Source organism: Mesoplodon mirus, assembly GCF_964341445.2.
Source record: "Mesoplodon mirus genome assembly, chromosome: 13".
Lineage (NCBI taxonomy): Eukaryota > Metazoa > Chordata > Mammalia > Artiodactyla > Ziphiidae > Mesoplodon > Mesoplodon mirus.
Window position 1 is genome coordinate 5,852,023 of NC_138989.1, and position 15,992 is coordinate 5,868,014.

General features: G+C 54.7%; 1 protein-coding gene across 25 annotated transcripts in view; it reads left to right on the forward strand.

Annotated features, from left to right (window-relative positions):
- The window catches only part of NCOR2 (nuclear receptor corepressor 2), a 224,761-nt gene that overhangs the window by 31,559 nt on the left and 177,210 nt on the right, over positions 1 to 15,992 (forward strand). For all 25 annotated transcript variants that reach the window (XM_082641462.1, XM_082641487.1, XM_082641489.1 and 22 more), the window contains exon 2: positions 545 to 591. The gene's annotated coding sequence lies outside the window, so the exon portion shown is untranslated. The remainder of the gene's footprint in view (positions 1 to 544; positions 592 to 15,992) is intronic.

Genomic DNA, 15,992 nt, shown 5'->3' on the forward strand with positions numbered 1-15,992 from the left:
TATTGGGTTGATTGGCTCTTATTTATTTGTGAGCATGCTTTTTATATTCTGGACACTAGTTTTTACTGTGCTGGTTTTGACTTTGAATGGTGACTCAGAAGTGCTTGAATGAGAGTCATAGGCCCACCCCTCCGTCAGGTGTCACTTACTGACTTTTCATAGGGTCCTCTGGCAAGTTAATGGGGGATTTTCACAGCAACAGTGTGATCTGGGCCCGGGGTCCCTTGGGGGCTTTGCTGGGGTGTGGGCTGCCTTTATAGCCACATAGTTCAGATTGGAATCCCAGCTCTGTGACTTCCTAGCTGTGGGACCTGGGGCGTGAGACTTTGATTCTCTGAACCTCAGTTTCCCCCTCTGTCAAATGGGTTCGCAGTACCACCTCATAGGGTTGTCGTGGAGAAACACTTGGCCTGATGTACACAGTGCCCCAGGTCCAGGCCAGTGGGCCTTGCCGTCTCTACCTGCACATTGATGTGGTCATACCTTAGCCCATTCATGGGGATGCTGCGATCCTTGCTAACAAGACCTGTGTTTTCCCCTGCAGGTCCCCCAGAGTCTTTGAGGACACAGCGTTGCTGGTGGCTGTTTCTGGTAGGTTCACATCTATCCCTCCTTGCTGTCTCGAGCGGATTCATATTGCTGGGACCTTCTCGTGGGCAGGGGGTCGGCAGTTGCCGGGGTGCCAGGTTCTGCTGGCGGATGTGGTGGTGGGCTCTGTGTGGCCTTGTGGGGTGGGGTCTGGGCAGCAGTGTTGCTCAGGGTGGAGGTTGTGGGTTCCCCTGGGACGGGGTATTTTCTGGCTGAGTGCACTGATGTGCAGATGGTGCCTGGGAGAAGGGGTTGTTCCAACAGTGCAGCTGTGTGATGGTGGGTTTTCTCTGTCTCTGGGGTTCATGGCCACATCGCTTCTGTGCCCTGATGGTGGGCTGCAGGCTCGGAGAGCGTGGAGCCTGTGTGTTGGCCCTCGAGTTGGGACGTTGGACATTGGAGGAGGCCCTCGGGCTGGACACCTGTGTGCCACCGTGGTCGCCGTGCCCAGCGGGAGAGCCGGGGTTCCAGTCCCGGCACTGCCACTTTCATGCCGGGTGCCCAGGACAAATCACTCATCTCCCTGTGCCTCCATTTCCCTGTCTGTAAACTGGGGTAATGAGTGTCCCCTCATAGGGTTGCTGTGACAATTAAATGAGCTGATATGGAGCAGCGCCTGGCACAGAGGAGCTGCTCAAAAGCCCATCACCACAGTGCTTTTCATGTCACCGTGTTTTGTGACCCTCACAGCGATGCTCCAAAATGGGCTGTTATCCTCATTTTATAAATGGGGAAACCGAAGCACAGATGGGTCACCTGTGCCATGTCTCAGCTGGAAGCAAAGAGCTGGGGCTAATTCTTTGACTCTCCCAGGGAACCTGGCAGATTCCTCCCCAGTGCACCCATTTTACAGCCAAGCAGACCGAGGCCCATGTGGGGCTGGTCTGTGCCCACTGCCCTCCCTGTCCCCCCGCCGACCTGGTACATCTGACGGCAGGGACCTCTCCAGAAAGCTTCTCCATCAGGGGGAGTGGAGAGCGGTCCTAGGGGTACTGGCAGAGTTTGGGGTATCAGGGAGAGAGGGAAGGTAGTCCAGCTGAGGGTCAGTGGGGTGGGCACAGGCTTGTTTGTTTTTTGTTTGTTTGTTTTTTTGGCCACGCGGTGCAGCTTGTGGAATCTTAGTTCCCCGACCAGGGATCAAACCCGGGCCCCAGCAGTGAAAGTGCCATGGAATTCCCAGCACAGGCTTGGAGGAGGGGATTCAGGTACTGGCCTGGCTGGTGGTAGAGGGAGGCATCTTTTATTTTATATTCTTTTCAACCAGGAGAGGCAAGTGGTCCCAGGCAGGGACCCTGGAGCCTGGCTGCCTGAGTGCATATTTCTGTCTGCCGCTTGTTATTTGCGTGACCTTGGGCAGGGTCCCGAGCCACCCAGTGCCTCAGTTTCCCCATCTGTAAAATGGGGATGGAATCAAATCCCCCACAGAGCTGGCGATTGTTGCTAAGGTTTTTGGTTTCTGTATTTTTGTTGAAGCAGCTGGGAGCCCTGGCAGAGGAGGGAGCTGAATCTGCGGGTCCCCTCCCTGTGTCTTGTCCTTACCCCCCGGGGACAGGGTGACCAGCTGACCCAGGCCTGGGAGAGGCAGTCATGTGGCCAGAGACCCCTGTGGGCGTGGTGAGGAAATGCCGCACCCCCCCACCCCCCAGCCTTCTGGAGAGTCAGGCAATTTGGGGAAGCAGTGGAAACACATCTGGAGGGCATGTGGGGTGCCTAGCCCCTGTCCGTGCCAGTGAGGAAGGGCTGGTCAGTGGGTGCAGCTGCTGGGGCGCAGGCACTGGCCCCCCGCAAATGACAGCTTGACCCCTTCCTGGCTCTGTGTCACCGAGCACTGTTCAGCTGCTGGGGCTCGGGACGTGGGGCGTTGGCTGCTGCGAGCACCAGTGCTTAGTAGGTAGGAAGTGCTCACTCAGCGCTCCCAGCATCTTTCTTTACCCCTTACCGACTGAGCTGTTCTTCTAGGGCTGGGAAGGGTTGTCAGCCGGGCCTGGCCCCAAGGAGGGCCGGAGGAGGGTCTGAGGAGCCCCCAGCCCAACCCTTGGCGTCCACAATGGGGTCAAGTTCTGGCACTTTCTGCTCAGCACTTCTGACTGCTGTTCCCTCATCAGGACCACACCAGTGCAGTAGGGACTGGAGGGCAGTGTCCTGGGAGGGACAGTGGGGGGAGGTGGTTACCTGTGCAACCCCATTCTGCAGAGGGGCAAACTGAGGCCGAGAGATAGGAAGGGGCCTCCCTGAGGCTGCAGCGCCGAGAAGCAGGTTGGGGGCGGGTTTCAGTCCTTGTCTGTGACACCCAGCCCTGGACTGGCGTCCTGGGTCTCTGGGGTGGTTCTGCAGTGGGCGGGCCTCCTGCCGACCTGGGTGCAGATCCCAAGGAGCTGAGACACTTCTGTGCCTTGGTTTCCTCATCTGTCAAATGGTTGTCCTCCAAGGATTGCTGAGGGCACTGCTGGGCACGTCCTGGCTCAGGACTGGCTGCTCTTGGGAGATTTTATTTTTCTTCATTCATTGAACGATTCTTTCTAAAGCACCTACTGTGTGCTGGGCCCTTTTCTGGGTGCTGGAGATAGAGCTGGGAATAAGCTGGACAAGAATCCCGTCCTCCCTGGGTGAGGCAGACAGTTCACAAGTCAGATACGTAGTGTGCCCTTCAGTGGGGAGCGCTGGGGTGAAGAACCAGCAGAGAGGGGGTTTGGGGAGTGTGTGGGTGGTCTGGGGGTTGCAGTTTCAGATGGGGGGGTGTCAGTGTGGGCCTCCCTGAGAAGGAGCAAAGACCTGCAGGAGGAGGCAAGGGAGGCTGCAGGTTTCTGGAGGAAGGGCTTCCCAGGCAGAGGGAACAGCCCGTGCAAAGGCCCTGAGGCTGTGTGGAATGGGCCTCCTGGTTTGCAGGAGTCTGCATGAGTCAGGCCTTGCTCCTTTGTTCCTGAGCCTTTGGGGGCCCCCAGTAGGCAGGAGGGAGGGACAGCCTTGGAGGTTGCCTGCTTCCTGAGCCAGGCCCTGGGCCCCACAGAGATGGGTTTTATCTTGGAACATGGGGGACACCGGTGGTGGTCCACCCAAAGTGATCAGCCCAGCTGGGTTTTCTTTTTTTTTTTTTTTGCGGTACGCGGGCCTCTCACTGCTGTGGCCTCTCCCGCTGCGGAGCACAGGCTCCGGACGTGCAGGCTCAGCAGCCATGGCTCACGGGCCCAGCCGCTCCACGGCATGTGGGATCTTCCCGGACCGGGGCACGAACCCGTGTCCCCTGCATTGGCAGGCGGACTCTCAACCACTGCGTCACCAGGGAAGCCCCCAGCTGGGTTTTCTACCTGGCGTTCTCGGTGCCTTGGAAGTTGGAAGGAAGGCAGCCTTGCCTGGGGTGATCTTCCCTCCTTCTCCTCCTCTGCCTCTTGGTCCTCCATCCATCTGCACCACAGACCTAATGGAGAGCCTTCCTCCTGTGGCTGAGTTATCTGCTTGTCACTCCAGTGGCCCACCCGAGGACGATAAAAGGGCTTTTTGTCTGCAGGCACTTAGCTTCCTCCTCTGGGGCGATCCATCACGTCTGAGGGAGGCCGAGGCAGACAGACGGGGGAGGGGGCGGCGGGGGTCCCTCCCCTTGCCGAGGAAGCCAGTGCTCCTGGGAGAGCCCCCTGGTAGGACCCAAGGGGCTCCTCAGCCCAGAGACAAGGCCTGTCTGGGGACGGGCAGGGGCGTCTGGCACGGGGGCCGCCGGGGGGCATGGAGGCCGGGCAGATGCTTTGGGTTCCCCTCCTGAAGACAGAGGCACAATATGGACCCCACACCCAGATGTTCCAGCTTGGGAGGCCTTTTGAGACCCTCCTCATCTTGGGGGGGAGGGTGGGCTGGGTCTGGTGGGCTCGGAGTCAGGGGCAGGGTAGCAGGCACTTCTGAGAAAGAGCCACAATAAGAGGCAGAAGGGGAGACGTGTGTGGGTCGAGGAAGACAGAAGTCCTGGATGATCATGTAACAGCAGCAAACGCTTCAACACCGCACTGTCCTTATCCCCATTCTACAGATGAGGAAACGGAGGCACAGGGAGGTGATGTGATGTCCCCTGTGTGCAAGGGGCAGAGGGAGCCCAGCTCCAGAATCTTTTGTGAGGGTGGCGGTCCTGGGAGGAGGTGGCGTGTAGGCTTTGACCCTGCGGTGGTGGAGGTGGTGGAGGGGAACGCTGGGCATCCTGGGCCGGAAAGCTGCGTGAGTGCGGGGCACCGTGGGAAAGTGGGGTTTGCCAGCCTTGAACCTCTCCCAGCGTGGTGCCTGGTAGCGAAGAGAGGAGGAGGGAGGGGTTGGGGGTGGGTGGAGGCTGAAGGTGGATGGGAGGGGGGCGGCCAGGCTTTCTGGATCCCCTGGGGAGGAAGATCAGGACCAACCAACCCGCAGGCAGACAAGTGGCCAGGTGTGTGTGGGGCGGCGAGGGGAGGTTCACAGGGCTGGGATGGACAGAATCACACCTCTCTGGACTCTATTTGCCCCACCTGGGCAGTGGGTCGACGAGCTCTGCCCCTAGGAGGGGGGACGCTGGTCCCTTCATTGGGTGGAGGAGGAGGATGCATGGGTGGTTCTCTCTCCTTCCAGCTCAGGATGCTCAGCCCTGGGCAAGCTGTCCTTCCCCCTCCTCCCCCCACCCCTTCCCCTCCTCCCTGCATCCCCCACCTCTCCCTCCTCCTTCTTTTTCCTTCCCCTCCCCTTCCCGCAGCCCCCCTCCTTCTCCCCACAGGCCACCCTCAAATGACAGCAATTAATGGTGCCTCTGAAGGCGGGCTGGGAGGACGAGGCTGACAGTTGCGCGTGTCTGTCTGCGGCTGGCCCTCTAATCGGGCCCGGGGGACACCCCTCCTGCCATGGCTGCCAGGCGCTGCCTGCCTGCTCCGTCACTCCCAGGGCAGCAGGAGCCACCTTCAGACAGGCACCTGGGAGCTGGCACAGAGCCCCTCAGTCCCCGAAGCCCCCTCCCTGCCGTCCTTTTCCTATTGTCTTTTTTCTTACGTAAATGGGTGGGCTCTGGGGTGACCCTGTCCTGCCCCAGTTGGTGTATATGTGATGGCCTGACTGCCAGGACGCCCCTTGTCCGTCAGGATGTCTTCTCTGCCGGCCAGCTCCTGTCCCCAAGTGACCTCTATGGCATACTGCCCCGCCCTCAGGGCCAGCTCCTCCCCACAGGGCCCTCATCCTTTTGTGTCCCCTCTCCTGGGAGGAGTGAGTTGGGTGGAGTCAAGGAGACGTGTCCTGTCCCGGACAGCAGGCATCAGTTAAATGCTGGAACCCTGGCAGCCTGGACCCTTCAGTGGTGGAGGCAGCTACCCAGGCTGGGAGTCTTGTGGCCGGGGGCTTATGTATGGCGGGGGGGACAAGAATACTGGCCAGCCCTGTCCACACTGGGCCTGGAGCTTGCCCGTTCATCATTTAGCAGCAGCAGTAACGAGGCCCCTGCTGTATGCCAGGGCCTGCAGCAGGTACTTTTACCTTGGTTCATTTTAGTGTACAATAACTCTCCAAGGATCATGCTATTTATAACCCTGCTTTTGTAGCTGACAGGCAGAGAGGCAAAGTGATTTGCCCTAAATGACCCAGGAAGGAAGGGATAAATCTGGGATTCAGTCCTTACCTGACTTGTCCAGGGCTCATAAATCAGGGGCTTTGGGGGAACTTGAGGGGCAGTGAAGGAACCAGCAGACCTGACCTGGAAATGGGGATATATTCCCTGGGCATGGGGATTGGAGTTAGTGGTATTAATAAAATATGTATATATTCTTCTGTTACAGTTTAAAAAAAGCCTATTGATATGTAATTAACCTGTAATAAGATACACCCATTTTAAGGGTTCAGCTCCATGAGTTTTGACAAATGTAAACATTCATATAACCACCACCATCAGGTTGTAGAGCGCTTCCATCACCCCCAAAAGAATCTCCACCCACCCTGCACCAGAAGCAACCACTGATCTGCTGTCATAGAGGTTATAGAAACTTCTAGGTTTTCATAATAAAATTATCATAAAGTATGTACTTTTTGGTGTTTGGGTTCTTTCGCTCTGCATGAAGTTTTTGAGATTCACTTGTCATTGTGTACTTATATGATTCCATTTGTTTATCAGTTCATGAGTTGATGGACCTTTAGGTTGCTTCTAGTTCTTGGCTATTAATGAATGAAGCTAGAAAGTCTTTAAACCACTTTGCTTTTTCCTGCCTTATTGCATTGGCTGAGGCCACAGGGTAGCAATGACTAGCAGCAGTTGGGGGGTTTAGGGTTAGCTAGCTTGTAAGTGTTGTTCTTAATAATCCCATTTGACAGTTGCGGGAACTGAGGCTCTGAGAAGTCAGGTGACTTATCGAAGGTCATTTGGTGAGAGCTGGGTGCTCTTTCTCCTTCTCCAAGCTGGGAAGTACCAGCCCCATTGGCTGCACCGATGTGCTTGCTGGTCCAGAGGGTCACGTCAGGAATTGGTGACAGGGTGGCGGTGCCTAGAATCACCCTTCTTCCCCCTGGGTTTCCTCTGCTGGAGAGATGAAGGTGTAAAGGATGTTTTGCACCTTCCGCCTTCCAGGTTGGCACTGAGCACTGCTGAGTGAATGTCAGGCTTTGCGTCTCAGTCACGGAGGTCTTCTGGGGAGCTATTTTGGGGCAAGGCAGGAGCATGGGGAGTGGGGGTGGGGACAGAGGAGTGGGTCCCCTCCTCCCCCGCCTGAGGGGTGTTAGCCAAGATGACTTTTCAGAGAAGGAGGCCTGTAAATTAAATAAGCAATCCCGTAAATAAATAAGTAATGAAGTTAGTGGGGTGCCTAATTACATCAAATTCATAATTATGGATGGATGCCTGCCCGATAATTGTACTTGTTTTTAATCTTCAGCTCTGACATGTATCTCCTTCCGTCTGATAGGAATCCCTGCCCCCAGCTGGAGGGAGGAGGGAGGAGGGAGGCGCTGCCTTTCTGGGATCCCAGTGAGCTGGGTGGTGCTGGTCCCCCAGACACCAGGGATCCAGGTGGACTTGTCTTTATCCTGCAGTTGGGTTTCTAAACCTTTTGAAATTGCAGCAAATGACAGCAATAACAATAACAGGGTTTATCATAGTAATCGTGTTGCACTTTACCTGTTATAGTTTATTAATCTTCCAACCCCCCTGTGAAGTAGGGATTGTTGTCATCCCTACTTTACAGATGAAGAAACTGAGGAACAAAGAGGTTAAGTGACTTGCCTGAGGTCACACAACCAGTGAGATTCGAACCCATGCTGTCTGCCCCAGAGCCCGCATCCTTCCAGGTCTCCTTACTTAGCCTCCAGGTCCTGTTGTGTGGGTTACCTGGAGTGCTGTCTCTGCTGAGCGTGTGCCCTTTGAGGGAGATGCTAACTTAGGGTGGCTCAAGGCACCCAGAGGCTTAAATGCTGAAAAGATCAACTCATTCCTTCCAGGACTGCCGTAAATCCAAACAGAAACCATTCTGAACCATGAAATAAAATTTTGTCTCATTTAATGACAAAGCAAGCCCATTTACAGAAATTAAAATAGCCTCTTTCTAGATCTTCTGTTTCTTTTTTTGTGGCTTTGATTTGCTGGCTCTTTGGACACTCGTTGTCCTGCCTGTGATAATGATCATTAGACCCATTTTCCAGATGAGCAAACTGAGGCTCAGTGAGGTGGAGGGACTTGAGTGAGGTCACACAGCAGGTGGGTGCTTTGGCCGGCATTCTAACCAGCTCTTACCACCTGGTTTGGGGCCACATCAGGTCCCTGGCATGGAGGGGTCTGCCTCTTCTGTCTGAGAAGTGAAGGGCCTGTGCACGCCAAAGGCTAGCTTCGCTGGGGTCCTTGCTGTGCTAGGTGGCCAGGAGACCAGCAGTACCCATATCATTTGGGGGACAGAAAGGATGGCAGTGGCTGGAGGGACAGTATTGTTCTCACACGCCGTCTACGCAGACCCCAGACCCCCAGCCAAAGTCACTGCCTCTTTCACGGTGTGCCCTGTGTCTCAGACATCTGACCCTGTCAGGGGCAGTGGGGCCTGAGCCCTTGGGATGCCCTTGGGATGCCCAGGCCTCCACCAAGAGTTGCCCCACTGCAGACTGCAGTGAGGGAGCATGTTTCACTTTCTGGGGTGCCCGATGGGGCCTGCATTTTTGGGAGTCCAGCAGGGGCTGCAGCTTGGGCTGGTGTGGGGCATGTACACCCTTGTGTTGACTTCAGTCTTATGGGGTTTGGGGGCCCTCCTGCCCCTCCCTGTAGCCTAGGACGGAGAGGGGAGTTGAGGACAGACTCACATGAGGAATTGTGTGTGTCCATGTTGCTCCTGAGGGTTGGAGCAATCTGGGGAGGCTGCCTGGAAGAGCTGGAACAAACACGTTGAATGAATAATAACAAGCATACCTTGTAGGAACTCCTGTGTAAAGCACTTCAAACAGGACCAGGCACAGAGCAAATACTGCATTTATTACCCAAGCCAACATTTCCTGACTTTTTGCTTGCCTTAGTGCTATGTGACAGTTTGCCATTATCATTTTTTTTTTTTTTTGCGATACACGGGCCTCTCACTGTTGTGGCCTCTCCCATTGCGGAGCACAGGCTTCGGACGCGCAGGCTCAGCGGCCATGGCTCACGGGCCCAGCCGCTCCGTGGCATGTGGGATCTTCCCGGACCGGGGCACGAACCCGTATCCCCTGCATCAGCAGGCAGACTCTCAACCACTGCGCCACCCAGGAAGCCCCGCCATTATCATTTTTATTAACCCTATAATTTCTACTGATTCCTGCACATTTACTTTATGCCAGGCTGTGTTCTAAATGTATCATGTACATTCACTAATGTACTTCCTGAGGCAGCCCTACGAGGTAGGGGCTAGTATTATCATCCCCATTTTATACGTAAGGATGCTGCGGGCACAGAGAGGTTAAGTGACTTCCCCAAGGTCACACAGCTGGCAGCTGGCAGAACTGGGATTTGAACCCAGGAAGCTTGACTCCACAGCACCTGCTGTTGATTATGGGCACTGTGCAGGCTCCACCTGCAGCCCTCCCTGAGCCTGGAGCCAAAATGAATCCCTTGGCAGGGCTGCACCGGCGGCGGGCCAGCCTCCCCGTGTAACACAGGGCCCTCAGGCATGCAGCAGCTGCTCTGGGCTGGGCAGGACTGGTCCGGACATGAGGGTCTGCTTCCTGCCTCCTTGCAGCCAGCCTGGTGTCCTCATGGCCTCCTGGGAGTGGGGTGGGGTGTGATACACAGCAAACAAGACACCAGGGCCTTGCCTTGTGGATCCCATAGACTGATGGGGAGATGGGCAGTACAGTAAACAAACATGCTGTTGCAAGGCAGAGAAATGCTGGTTGTGGAAAGATGCAGGGTGGGGCAACTCTGCTTTCTGGGGGACTCGTTTTAGGTAGAGGAATCAAGGGTGGTCTCTGAGGAGGTGGCAGTTGAACTGACACCTGGACCATGAGAAGGAACCAGACCTATGCAAGGAAGAGGGATGAGCCAGCTAGGTTTGGGGGTTGGGGGAACAGCATGTGCAAAGGCCCTGGGGTCATGATGTTTCAGGAATGTTGAGAGCCAGGGGCAGCAGGAGTACTTCTCTGGATCTGAGGCTGTTCTATAGACCTCAGGGGTTGGGTCCTTTACCACATTTAAGGCAGAAATCAAGTTTAATGGCTTTTGCTTCTCCCTTTTGTTCTTTTGCTGGTTGATTCATTTACATTTATTGGGCACTTGGAATGTTCTGGATATTTGTAGGCCACTGGGGTCAGAGTGATGGAAGTCAGGCATGGTTCGTGCCTTTGAGGAGTTTAGTGTCCAGAGGGAGAGGGTCAGTTAAACAGTAAGGGTCATGTGGACAGAGTTCAGGCTGTATCACTAGAGCATAACACGTTTCGAATCTGCCTGTGGTCCGGACAGGCTTCTTTGGACAAGTATCAGTTGAGGCGAGACCTGAGGGTGATTCGTTAGGACTCCTGAGTTGTGGTGGAGACACACTCAGGTTTAGGCCACGAGGAGGACTTGACGGGCACTCCTAATGGCACAGTCCAGGGTAGGACACGTTCAGGCATGGCTGGATCCAGGGGCTCAAAGCACACCTTGGAGAGCGGACTCTGTCTCAGTGCTGCTTCCTTCTCTGTGGGCCTTCTTCTCAGGCAGGTCCATGCCACCAGCACAGCAAGCCAGGGGGGAGGGAGAGTCACCTGCAGCCCCAAGAATGGCACTCCTTTCTCTTTGCCATTTCCTTGCCCAGTGAAGCCTTCAGTGCTTGTTCAGCTATTTTCAACACTGGGGGGAGGTGGCCAAGGTGAGGGAAAGGAGTGTCCCAAACTCAGACGCAGTCAAGGAAAGGAATGAGGCAAAAGGGAGGGGTGGGGATTGTGGCTAACTGGCATGCTGGATATTCTGATTTTTTTTCCAAGAGAAGCTGGAAATCTGGATTTTATAAGCAATGTCCTAATTTTTTAAAAAACACTGTGTGTGCCAGAAAGAGCTTCCCTGGTGGCCACAGCTGGCTGTCATCATTCTGTGGCCTCTGCTCTTAGCTGTGACTTTCATCTCAAAGTATTTTGTCCTCCGTGATCTGGGCAGACCGGTCCAGGGAATGTCACAGAGGGTCCCAAGACTTGAGAATTCACGTTTAATGCTTCCAGAGAGATACCATTTCCAAACGTGGAGGCCTGAGGCTGCCGAATTTCTCCCAGAGCCCTCCAGAGGAGCTCAACCTGTTCTGAGAGATAGTAAACCCTAGTGGTTAGTGATGTAGATTTGGGCATCACACCCCCCGTGTTCAGATCCTGACTTTGCCACTACTAGCTGTGTGCCCTCGGGCAAGTCACTGCACCTCTCTGTTCCTTCGTTTCCCCATCTGTAAAATGGGGATGATAACACCCCGTAGGATTGTTGTGAGGCATCAGGGAGCACACAGGTGTGAAACCTGTTCTCCCCAGTGCCTGGCACATTGGGAGTGTGTCCCTGGTCTGGTGTAATTTGTTCTTCCTGGGTTGGGTTCCGGCATCTGGCTGGTGGTGGCCAGGAGCTTCTCTGGACACCTCCTCCTTCCTCTGCTGCCCAGGCGTGGGCTCCCCTGCCCCAGCCATCGTTGCCCGTTGCTCTGTGCCCTTGGCTGCAGGATGGCACTGCGCTTCGATGTGAGCAATTAGCCCTGCCTGCGGCCAGCTCAAAGCTGCTGTGGGTGGGAGCGGCACCTTTTTAAAATAAAAAGAGGGACTTCCCTGTTGCCGCAGTGGTTAAGAATCCTCCTGCCAATGCAGAGAACATGGGTTCGAGCCCTGGTCTGGGAGGATCCCATGTGCCGCGGAGCAGCTAAGCCCGTGTGCCACAACTACTGAGCCTGCGCTCTAGAGCCAGTGAGCCACAACTACTGAGCCCACGTGCCACAACTACTGAAGCCCGCGCACCTAGAGCCCGTGCTCCGCAACAAGAGAAGCCACCATGATGAGAAGCCCACGCACCGCAACGGAAGAGTAGCGCCCGCTCGCCGCAACTAGAGAAAGCCTGCGCGCAGCCATAAATCAATAAAAATAAATAAATAAAAACAACACACAGGAAACCAGCCCTAAGGGACAGTTCACTACCTTTAGCCAAAACGGCCCAGGGGTTAACTGTGATGCTTTCGTGCCTGGAAGAAGTAATGAAGTGCAGTGCATTTGGTCTGGGGAAATCTCCGTTCAGGGGCAAAGGCTCCCCATCAAGGAGGCCCCTTTCCTGCCAGCTGCCTGTGAGTGGCTCATGGGTACGTCTTTCAGGGAAGGGGGTCTGGGTTCTTTGGGGTCTGTTCTTGTCTGGCTCAGGCCGGGAGAGGGCCAGCTGCAGGGGGCCCCCTGGGAGAGGGGATGGAGGATTTCCTCAAGATGCTCAAGCATTTGCCCCTGCAGCTTCCAGCCTGGTCCCCTGGAATCAGTGTGGAAAGGAGAGGGGAGATGAGGGATGTTTCCGGGCATTTGATGCTGCTGAATGGCGAGTCTTGATTGTGGCAGTGGGTTGAGTTGTGGTCCCCCAAAGAAATATCCACTTGGAACGTGTGAATGCGACTCATTTGGACAAAGGGCCTTTGCAGATGTGATCAAGTTGATGGTCTAAGATGAGATCATCCTAGATTCGGATAGGCCCTAAATCTGACAACCAAAGTCCTTATAAGAGAAGACACAGCGGGGAGCAGGCCTTGTGAAGATAGAGGCAGAGAAGGGAGTGATGTGGCCACAAGCCAAGGAAGCCTGGCTCCACCAGGAGCTGGAAGATGCAAGGAAGGATCCTCCCCAGGAGCCTTCGGGGGGAGCACAGCTCTGCTGACCCCTTGATGTGGGGCCGCTGGCCTCCCGCACTGTGAAAGAACACCCTGCTCTGGCTTCAAGCCGTCCAGTCTGTAGGAATTTGTTTTAGCAGCCGTAGGAAACGAATGCAGTTGTGAATTTTACTTTAATCACACTTAAAGATCTGTTGGTGGACTCTGAAGACCGACACGATCCCTGTAGGCTGACCTTCCCTGCTGTGCTGCACTGGCGCCTGGCTGCTCCTGGAGCTCCCCAAGTGCAATGCAGCCTTACCTGAGGGCCTTTGCCCTGGCTGTTTCCTTGGCTCGGATACTATTCTCTGAGACGTTTCCACACCTGTCTCTCTTACTCCACCCAGGCCCCTGTCGAGCTGTCACCACCTCAGAAACCACCAGTCCATAGCTACTGTCATTCCTTGAATTTCATCACATCTTTATCTGGGGCCGACTTCCTCACCTTTCCCCAAGTTACCCCCACGAGGGCAGGGATCTTCGTCCTGTTCCTGCTTATTCTTCGTGTCCAATGCATGTCGCTGGCACTCCATAAGTGTTTGTTGAATGTCTGATGTCTCCAGGCCTGAGATCAGGGACTCTTAAAGGTGGACACGGCTTTCAGAAGATCAGTAAACTGGACTGGAATGGTGTCCATTCAACCAAACCACCGCTTTATTTATTTTGAATTGAGGCGAAATTCACGACACGTAAAATTAATCATTTGAAAGTGCACAGTTCATTGGTTTTTTGTAAACAATGTTGGGACTTCCCTGGTGGCACAGTGGTTAAGAATCCGCCTGCCAATGCAGGGGACACGGGTTCTATCCCTGGTCTGGGAAGATTGCATGTGCGCCACAACTACTGAGTCCGCATGCTGCAACTACTGAAGCCCGCACGCCTAGAGCCCATGCTCTACAACCAGAGAAGCCACCGCAGTGTGAAGCCCGAGCACTGCAATAAAGAGTAGCCCCCGCTCACCGCAACTAGGGAAAGCCCTTGCACAGCAACGAAGACCCAACACAGCCATAAACAAACAAACAAACAAACAAACAGACATTTACTGGAACTTCCCTGGTGGTCCAGTGGTTAAGACTCTGCGCTTCCACTGCAGAGTTCAATCCCTGGTCAGGGAACTCAGATCCTGCATGCCACGCGCATGGTGCAACCAAAAAACCCCCCCAAAAAACAAAAACAAAAAAAACAATGCTGTAAACCAACCCCTCTGTCTACTTCTAAAATATCTCCATCACCCCACAAGGGGACTCTGAACCCAACAGCGCTCACTGCCCATCCTGCCTCCTCGCAGCCCCTGGCAGCCACTAGTTGGCTTTGTCTCTTTGGATTTGCCTGTTCTGGACATTTCATATAAATGGGATCATACAAAATGTGACCTTTTGTGTCCGACCTCTTGCACTTGCCATGATGTTTCTGAGGTTCGTCCGTGTGGTAGCATGAATCAGTGCTTCATTCCTTTTTATGGCTGACGAATCCCTCATTGTGCAGATGGACATCCACAAAATCATCTTGTAAGTGGCTTTTCAGATGAGGAAACCTAGGCTGCCCAGGGAGGGGGTAATCACCCACCCACATCTGGGAGCACTGGGGTTCAGTAAAAGAGAGGAAGATGTAAAAACACAGCTGGACGTTCCTAGCTTGTTCTCTCTTTCTCATCCCCCAGCCCCCACCCTGCTCCCAACCTTTTTTTAAAAATTAATTAATTAATTAAATTTTGGCTGCGTTGGCTCTTGGTTGCTGCGTGCGGGCTTTCTCTAGTCGCAGTGAGCGGGGGCTACTCTTCGTTGCGGTGCGCGGGCTTCACAGGCTCTAGGCGTGTGGTCCTCAGTAGTTGCAGCACGCGGGCTCAGTAGTTCTGGCTCGCGGGCTCTAGAGCGCAGGCTCAGTAGTTGTGGCGCACGGGCTTAGTTGCTCCGGGGCATGTGGGATCTTCATGGACCAGGGCTCGAACCTGTGTCCTCTGCATTGGCAGGCGGATTCTTAACCACTGTGCCACCAGGGAAGTCCCCCTGCTTCCAACCTTATCTTGGAGACTGGCCGGGTCAGGAGGCAGCCACATGGGGAGGGAGTGAGTGGGGATCCCTTCCACTTGGAGCTGGATGCTGAGCAGGAGAGGTGACTGTGGGTCTCCTCTTGTCCCTTGAGCACCCCTAGAGGTGTAGTTTCTCTTAACCGTGACAGAGACAACAGGCAGGTGTGCCCCATTTCAGAGCTGAGCAGACTGATGTCTGCAGAGGCTGGGGGTCTTACCCAGGGCCACTTGGTCTAGGGACCCCTCCTGCCTCTTTTTGGGGACCCCATGCTTCTGTGGCCCCCATCACAGTGTATCCTGTAACGTCTTCACTTATCTTTTCCACCGTCCAAAGCTTTGCCCGAAGCCAGGTTCCTAGAAGTACATGTTGGTGAATCTTGGTTTTTTTCAGAGCACCGAGGGATGCTCACCCTCAGAGGCTTGGGGGATGAGGCCTTCTTTTGCTAAGCAGACGACCACACACTAACTTATTCTGAATGTAAACTTGGGTTTGGTGACTGGCTCTGCCTAGATGGGGCTGCCAAGGGCTGTTTCTGGTTTGTGATGGTTTGCCATCTTCATAGAGTCACTCAGCAAACCATCTGCTCCCCAGCTTCTTGGAGAAGAGAGGCACAAAAAGTGACCCCGGGATGACACAGCCCAGCATCACACCTGCCCGAAGCGTAAATAGCTCTGGTGGGGTTGTGGATGTGTTACTCCTGATTCCAGGGCCAGCCTCTGAGAAAGTCTGGGTGCAGGTCTGTGTCAAAAGAAACAGAAAAGAACAAAAGGAACCCATGCATTCTGAGCCTGCTGCTTTGGGCCCCCACCGCCTGCCTGCCGGTGTTTTGGTGGGGCTGGTTTGGCCCGTTCCTGAGTTTCATGGCCTCCTGGCAGTCAGGGTGAAAGTCGATGGGCGGGATCTTTGGTCTAAAAATATAGCTTTTGGTCGCTCACGTCTTTCTGTGCCTCGTTTTCCCCACCTATAAAAGAAGGCAGATCTGTAGAATTCTTCCACAATACTCTGGGAGAGGCTGGAGGGTGAGCTGATGAAAGTCAGCACACATGTGGCCTCCACGTGGGCCTCTTCACAGGTCACCTAGTGGCCATTCCAGTCCCCCGGCCAG